The following is an 8408-nucleotide window of genomic DNA, read 5'->3' as shown; positions in this document are numbered from 1 at the left end:
GAAGTGCTCGATGAACACCGAGGCCAAGTGTGACCGACCTCGAGATAATACCGTTATGGTTTCATAACAGAAAGAGCGAGATTCCCGCGGTGGCTCTGAGATCAAGACATGAATTTCGAACCGGATTTGTACTATGCGGTTAGACAGCTATATAATAAGATTCCCTGCCACAATTAGAATGGTACCTTATTTAGGATTCCCCCTACTATATAAAAGGGACTCCAATCATTTGTAACGCTTCATCAATCATAGGCAAAAGAATATACACTCTTACTTTCTTGCTCATTACTCATCAGAATTGTCTCTTAACTTTATTGTCCTTACTTTACTGTTCTTATTGACCTATCTCGAGGCCATCATAGCTCGAGGTCAAGACTTGCTTAAGCATTGGTTTAATTCAATTTACTTCTTTAATTTATACGTTTGGTTTCTTGGTTATTAATTAATATTGAATTAAATCACGTATCTTTAAACCACAAAACAAGTTTAATTGTTACTCGAATTTTAGGGTACACAGCTAGTGATCTAAGCTTATATTGATTCAATCCATAGACAACAATCATAAGAAAACCACTTTATACGACGAGAAAAAGTGAAAAAGCTACAAGCTGTGGTGAATATAAGGAGATGAGTTGATTCTACACAAGGTAAAATAAAGTAATCTAACAAATAAGGACGTACATATCCAAAACACTAAATGCTTGTAACAAATAATGTGATGTCTTCCAAAAAATCGATGTTGAAGAAGCATGTGTGCATCGATCTGATCATAATTTCTTAACAAGAAGATGAACTCCATGTTGAGGTTCAATAACCACACGATACGTAGGCGAATGAACGTATTTGGGCGAGAGGGAGAAAGAAAAGTGAGATAAAAGAAGTGAAATAAGAATCTTGAGTTCGAGTAATGCAAAGTTCTGTCCAACACATACTCTTACTCCATATCCAAAAGGCATGTACAGGTATGGATGTGTACATGCCCCGGCCACTCCATTCTCAAACCTATCTGGATTGAACTCGTTAGCATCGGGTCCCCATACGTTTGGATCTGTGTGTAACGTCGTTGCCAGCAACCAAATATTTATGCCCTTTGGTATGCAAATGTCCCCAAACTTCATGTCAGCAAATACTTCTCTTGGAAGTACTGGTACTGGAGTATATAGTCGCAATGTCTCATTAATCATCTTTGTCAACTGTCGTAAGAGATATGATTGGAAGTATTAATTAGCTAGAAAATATATTTTTCACTTGATACCATTTTTTGCAGGATATGTAAACAAATTAGTAATAGATAATACCTGCTTCATTCTGGAAATCATATCATGATCAGGAAGTTGTCCTTTACAAACTTCAATAACCTCAGAACGAACGCGATTTTGCCATTCTGGATAGACAGATAGTAGCACGAGACACCATTGCGCCGAAACAGCAGTAGTTTCATATCCAGCTAAATAAATGTTTTTACAGTTATCTACAATGAATTTATTTGCAGAATCTTGTCTCAGCCCACTACTCTTGGCAGCTTCAAGAATAGTCTGTAGCAAATTTTTCTCGATTCCAGCTTGCTTTCGTTCCTCGATCACTTTTAAGATGGACGTTTGAATTTCTTTTTCCAGTGCCTTAATCTTCCTGTTTCTCTTTGTAGGAAAATGCCTGTTACATTCAAGACACAATTAAATATTCTTAGCACAAGAATCGTTATTATCAATTAAATAAAGTTGAAGTGCACCTCATTCCTGGAATAGCGTAAAACACAAGATTCTTGAATACGGTCAACCATAGAGTAGTAAGCTTAGAGAAGATTTCTTCACCCTCAATGTAGCTGCTTCCAAAGCATGTCCTAGATATCACCTAAGCCGAAAACCTTCTCATGTATTCGTCGATGTGTATTTCTGCAATTCCACCTTGAGCGGCCTTCTCTATCTCGGCTTTCCATTGCTCTACTACTCTAACTGCAGCTTCTTGAATCAATTTGATCATTCCCTAGGAAGAAGGTTAACTCAAAACAATACGTCATATATACAACGGGCTACAACTTTATACTATTCATTACTATTTCATACCTTAAGTTTCTCCAAGTGGAACTCAGGGGCAATAATCTTCCTCTGGGAATTCCATTTAGCACCAGAAGAAGTTATCACACCATCACCAAACAAAGGTTTAAGTAATTCCATATGATAAGGGGGTTTGTCAAAATTTGCTGAAGTGTTCATGATCTCTCTCACCATCTCAGGTTTAGTCACTCCTAAAATTTGCGTACTCCCAATCGATATCATGAAAACGTCACCTATTAATTAAAAGTGCAATAAAGTTTCAGAACTGCTCTAGTAGTAATTTTTGACAAGAAAAAAGGGAAGGGAAGAAGGCGATATAATTATGATTCTTGAACACACACACACATATATATATTTACCATATTTTTTGAGCCATCGGTCAACAAATGGAAAAAGAATTGATTGAATATTGTGAGAAACTGAGAAGTCATTGCTCGTGCCACTAGCTATTGATGCATGACTAAAAGCGTTATGGATCTCCAAGAGGTTCCCTAATAGGAGTGTACCTGGAGGCCCCCGAATACCCTGCTTTTGCAGAGCTAATCCGAGCTTCAAAGGCTCAGCTATCAGTGTGTTGTATAACTTAAGAAACAATCCGAATAACCGTATCAACATCAGGGACAAAAGCACTTTGAAGAAAGAATTGATCTCCATTGTTAACACTTAATAATCAATCTCTCCTTCTGTCCTTTTAATATAACTAGTGGATAGTCTAACAGGAAAAATTTATAATGTGCTACTGCTAAGTATGAGAAATGAGTAGAATCATGTAAGGTGAAACATAACATCACTGCATCATGGGCAGAGGCATGTACAAAGATATGAAATTAACTGCAGTTTCCTATTTAAGAAATTGTAGCGACTCATGTTTACACTTGCTTAGCTGGCTATCGTCTTTTTGAGTAAAGGGAACAATTACATACAGTAAAACTGATAAGCAATCTCAAATTTGTTGACCATTGTTTCTCGTTTTCTGAGTCTTGTTGTTATAATATGGATTGTGCATTTATTTGAAGATCTAGGCTTTTAATGTTTCTATGAGACAAAAACAGTTGGAAAGCTAGCATCAAAGTAAATGGTAATTAGTCTTCCTCTACTTATTCTCAGCTGATTACATATGAGAAGAACTGTTAGAGAAACTTCACAAATATACACAAAGCGAAAAGCAAAATAAACTTTTCCATCTGTACTATCTTTGCCAGAAAACCTTCGAATAACACAAAAGTAGAATACGATTGTAACCTACTGCAGATGGATCAGATAATCTGAAAAAGTTGCATAGATTTGAAACTTTGCAGCACTAATGACAAGTAAAGGAAGAGTGTAAAACCTCTCTATAATCAGTTTTTCTTCTTTTACTTAAAAAAAAAACATTCAGGGTGCATTTGGCATGATGGAAAATGTTTCCTAGAAAATATTTTCTTGGAAAACAAGTGGTTTTCTTACTTATTTTCTGGTGTTTGGTTAGTAAGGAAAAAATATTGTCCCAAGCATTTTAATATAATTTAAGCAAATACTAAATTCTTGAACACGAACCCTAGACCTCAACAACCGACCCCGTACCCCGACCCCAACGCTGACCTCAATACTCGACCCCGATCCTGACCATGACCCCGGACCCAATTTTCGCACCGAACCCCGAACCCGACCACTTTCTCCGACTACGGACCTTGACCCAACCTCGCCTTCGACCGTGAACCCAAACGGCCAAACCCGTACTCAACCATGGTCCCCGACCCCAACCGTGAACCCGAACCCTACACGAACCTCGACCTCAGACCCCACTTTGTTCTTTTCTGTCAGCTACTTCCTTAAACAGTGACTTAAGCAGCCATGATATGAGCATATGGCATACTTCTCTGCAGAGATTAATAAGGTCAGAAGAAGAGAGCAAACCTAAAGTTTTGAAAATTACCAGAAGTAATTGCTGCAGCAATCCCCCCTGAATTGGCTAAGTCTTTGCTGTCTGAAGGGTCACCATAATTTTCAGTCCAAGATAGACAGTATGATGATCATACCAATAGCAAGAAATATGAAGCAACATCAAAAGACGAAACAATAGCAAATATTTCCAAATAATATAGCGACTGGAACATTGCCGGGAATATTGCTTTTGAGAAGGCAAAATACATCGGCGGCCCCTTTAACTTGCTTCTACTTTCTACTTTGACACTTAATCTTAAGCTTGTTCCATTTGATCACTTAAACCAGGCATTTAGCGTGCCATTTAGGCCCAAAAGGCTGACATGGCAAGGTGAGCCTTTCTTACATTTTTCAATCGCGTGAAATGATCCAAAAAAACAAACTCCTCATACTTCTTACCGCAAAATAAATAGTTTTGGCCGGAAAATTTTCCGCTAAACTTCTCTTTTAATTTTTCAGTTTAGGATTTAATACTATGTACACAAAGAAGTAATTCTAAGTTCTGGCAAGCTTTTGTTTCAAGATTGAAGCTTCTGCTTTAATACTTAGGATTTAATATTGATTATCTCGTTTTTAAGATCCAAGCTTCCGTTTCAAAACTTACTCAAAAACAGCCATGACTAAGAGTAGCGTTCTGGCCGAAAAAGTAGCGTTTACTCGAATCGGTCAAACTGTTTGTGATAAAACACTATATGGGGGGTTGTATTTGATGAGAAGAAGCATGTACAACATCTGAACCCTGCTGAATTGGCGGGAAATTGGAATTGGTATTTTGTCGAACACCTTGTATGCTCAACTTGCCAAATCCTCCATTTTCAAATTCGTTGCAGCTGAGTGGATCAAAGCTGAAGAGGACAGGTTAGAAACACTCCCCTGAGGTGCAGAAACTGTTTGGCATTGGTTTTTCTGCATTTGATTGGTTTGAACACCATTTCCGGCCAAATCGAGCTCGCCGGAGCTTGGAGCTTCAACGGAGTTGCCATTTTTGAAGTTGGAATGCTCCAAATTTTTGTGGGGAGATAGATTACGACCTGGGGAAGAACCTCCAACGCTTGGATTGGCTCAAATCTGTTCAAAACTGATTGAAGTAGGAATGCCCAGGCGATTTTTTGCTACAGTTTTCGCTGTGTCCAGCTAGGTATTGATTGCTGGAACTGATTGCTACTCTTTATGTCCAGCCAAGTAATGATCGTGCAATTCGCTCATTTCTGCATTTATGTCCAAATTAATAATTTTCTTTGTTTTTGTTATATTTCAGATCTATTAATGTTGAATAACTTGGGAGTTTGTGAAATAATTTTAATTATTAAAAGGAAAGAAGAAGATGCTGGAGGCCCCACATACACATGTGTCAGAAGTGGGATTTGAACCCACGCCCTCTTACGAAGACCAGAACTTGAGTCTGGCGCCTTAGACCACTCGGCCATCCTGACTTGATGTGTCAGGAACAAAAATAATAATTCATGTTTATAAGAAAACGATCAAAGGTTGAGACTATGAAAGACTCTTTTGATACAATTTACTCTTTTACTACTGTTTGAGTTCTTATTTGGTATGTTGTTATTTTCTAAAAATTATTTCTATTTTAAATTTTAGGTTTCTAAAATTTTATTTTTCAATAATAATTATTTTTTTAACAATGTAAGTGAAAATATGAGTTATTATTTCAAAACTCATTTTAGTTGGCTATCTAAATTTAAAAAATTCTTTAGCTAGTGATTTTCTTTCTAGTATGACTCCATTTTGATATTTGACATTAACCATGTTAAATATGTGAGTTATTTGAATTATATGTAAATAACCTTAAAATTTGAACCTTCTAGATAATTATAGATAATCGTTAGATATTGTTTATGAAATACTACATGAAAAAAGACTAACATTTTCTCAAATCTTGTAGTGATAATTTTATTTTTGCTACATTCTTATTGGTGTCATTGGAACCTAAAATAGTCGTAAAGCGAAATAATAACTCGTACTTACGAGTTCTGGCAAAGTACAAAGGTTGGCACAATATGAACGATTATTTGGTTACAACGTGACTCTTTTACTACGACTTGAATTCTTATTTGGTATGCTATTATGTTAAAAAAAATTATTTCGATTTTGAAATTTCAATTTCTACAACATTATATATATTTCAATAGTGATTATTTTTATAATGATGCAAGTGAAGACATTATCCTTAATTTAAAATTTATTTTAATCGGCTATCTAAAAATTTAAATAATTCTTTGGCCGGTGAAATTTTATTTCAGTATGACTCCATCTTGAGTTTATCGATAGCCACAGATTTAAATTTTGAATACCCTATACATATACAGATTTTTTGTTCTTTGAATCACTAAATGTTAGATTAATTGATTGTTATTATATAACATTGTATATATTGTCTTAAAATTGCCAAACAGTTTTTCTCGACACTATACTTGGCTTAACTCAATGAAAACTACTTAAATTACAATTTCAAATTCGGATATCATATCAGTTTGTTAGTAATAATGATTTTTTAAAAACGACACACAATGTAAATAAAAAAAATATTCTAAGATATCCTTATCTTATAATCTATGTATTTGAGTTGAAAAAATATTTAAAATCGATGAGATCGGCTTCCAAATTTTTTACGCTCAACAAAGATGAAACGGAAGAAGTAATTCGTTGTCGTCTCTTATTTCTGGTTTTAGATTTTTGATACATTTTTTCTATATTTATTTTCTTTTATCTTATTTTTTATGTTTTTCTTTCTTTTGTTACACAAAATTAATTTATTTCATAATAAAAGGTTTTTTAATAGAAATTGTCTATATAAGAACTTTATTTATATTTTTAGTCTTTGGTTGAATTCTGTCATATTTTTCTTTTGGCTTTATCTTATCAACCTAAACAGGTGCTCACCCAACCACTTAAATTAAAAAATTGAGGATGTGTAATTTGTATATAATTCATTTATAACAGGTGTATAATCGTGTGTAATCGGTATATCATCTATGCATATTAGCTATAAAAAGTAAATAATAAATCTGGCCGGATATTTATGTAATAATCCATAAGATTTCGATTTCTTGATTTTATCCTTGATTTGACTTCTGTTTTAATTATTTTAAAAACTCTCTACTAAAATTTAAAAATATCTTATCTTTTATTTTAAAAATGACATTATAATTTAAAAAATAATCCCATTTCGACATAATTTGTTTACATTTTATAAATAACTATTTCACGTCATACCATTTTTTTTAAATATACTTTTTGTTACACTTGAAAATCACTATAGAAACTATCAATTAGAAACCAATATCCCTCTTTTTGAATTCGAGAAAAAAATCTTTCACATAATCTAATGATTCAAAACTAATATTCTTCAATGAAAAAAATATTATACCCTTGCAATGTTGGTTTAACTGCAGCTGAATGAAGAGGTTTCGACTTATACCCTTCAATTCGTAGAAGGTGTTAAACAGAAATTAATGATAGCAATTATATAGCGAAAGTTTTGTTATTTGTTTTATGTCCATTTATATAAATTGACTCTTCAAACAAATATTTTTCAAAAAGGAAAAAAACAACTTGTGTTGAATATTGACTGATTTTTGTAATGTTTCTTTCTCCAGCATGTAGGTTTACTTCATTGTATATGTAAGTAAATTTTTTTCAAGTTTTAAACCTTTTTTTGTTATTTGGCTAAACATAGACGTGTAACTATATATTACATTTATTTTAAAAGAAATTCGCTTTATTCAAATCTAGCTATAGTGTTTTAAAGAACTATAATTATAGGATTTTAAATGTGAGAGTTATAGTTATATAGAGTTTTTTTTTTTTTTTTTTTNTATATATATATATATATATATATATATATATATATATATATATATATATATTTGTATTTGACTAACATAGTCAAATATAGAATAAAGTTTCAATTATATATGGTAACTTTTTAGCTTTAATGTATATGTAGATTATTTTCTTTTTTAAAAAGTTAAATTTCTGTGTCTTCGTCTTATTGGTCACTCTGGCATGTGAATTACACATATCTATCATATGATTTGGCTGCCTATAATTTTGGTGTCTGGATGACGCACTAAAGGGTTGGTGCGAGTGTTCAAAAGGAATGACCTTAAAAATAAGTGTTAAAGTGAAAAGTAGAAACAAGTTAAAGGACCGTCGATGTATTCTACCTTTTAGAATGTTAATGATAGCTTTAACCGCTATTTCCTAAAATATTTCTTAAATAATTCTTAATTATGAAATATGATGATTTATAGTACTCACTTCTGTATATGGTCGAAAGCAAGTATGCCCGATTTCGTAGGCTCGGGGAACTACTTCGAGGGAAAGCTCAAAAAGGACCTCGAGCCCGATGGCGGAATGTAGAACTTGAAGATAGAAGTGCTCGATGAAAACCGAGGCCGAGTATGATCAACC

At 33.6% G+C, this 8408-nt stretch overlaps 1 non-coding gene and 1 pseudogene across 1 annotated transcript; both read right to left on the bottom strand.

Moving 5' to 3' along the window:
• On the bottom strand, positions 591–5229 carry LOC109223222 (annotated as a pseudogene).
• Positions 5327–5410, bottom strand: TRNAL-CAA. Its single transcript has one exon. It is a non-coding gene; the product is annotated as a tRNA-Leu (tRNA).

Source organism: Nicotiana attenuata, chromosome 3 (assembly GCF_001879085.1).
Source record: "Nicotiana attenuata strain UT chromosome 3, NIATTr2, whole genome shotgun sequence".
NCBI lineage: Eukaryota > Viridiplantae > Streptophyta > Magnoliopsida > Solanales > Solanaceae > Nicotiana > Nicotiana attenuata.
This window is presented reverse-complemented; position numbering and strand designations above follow the sequence as displayed.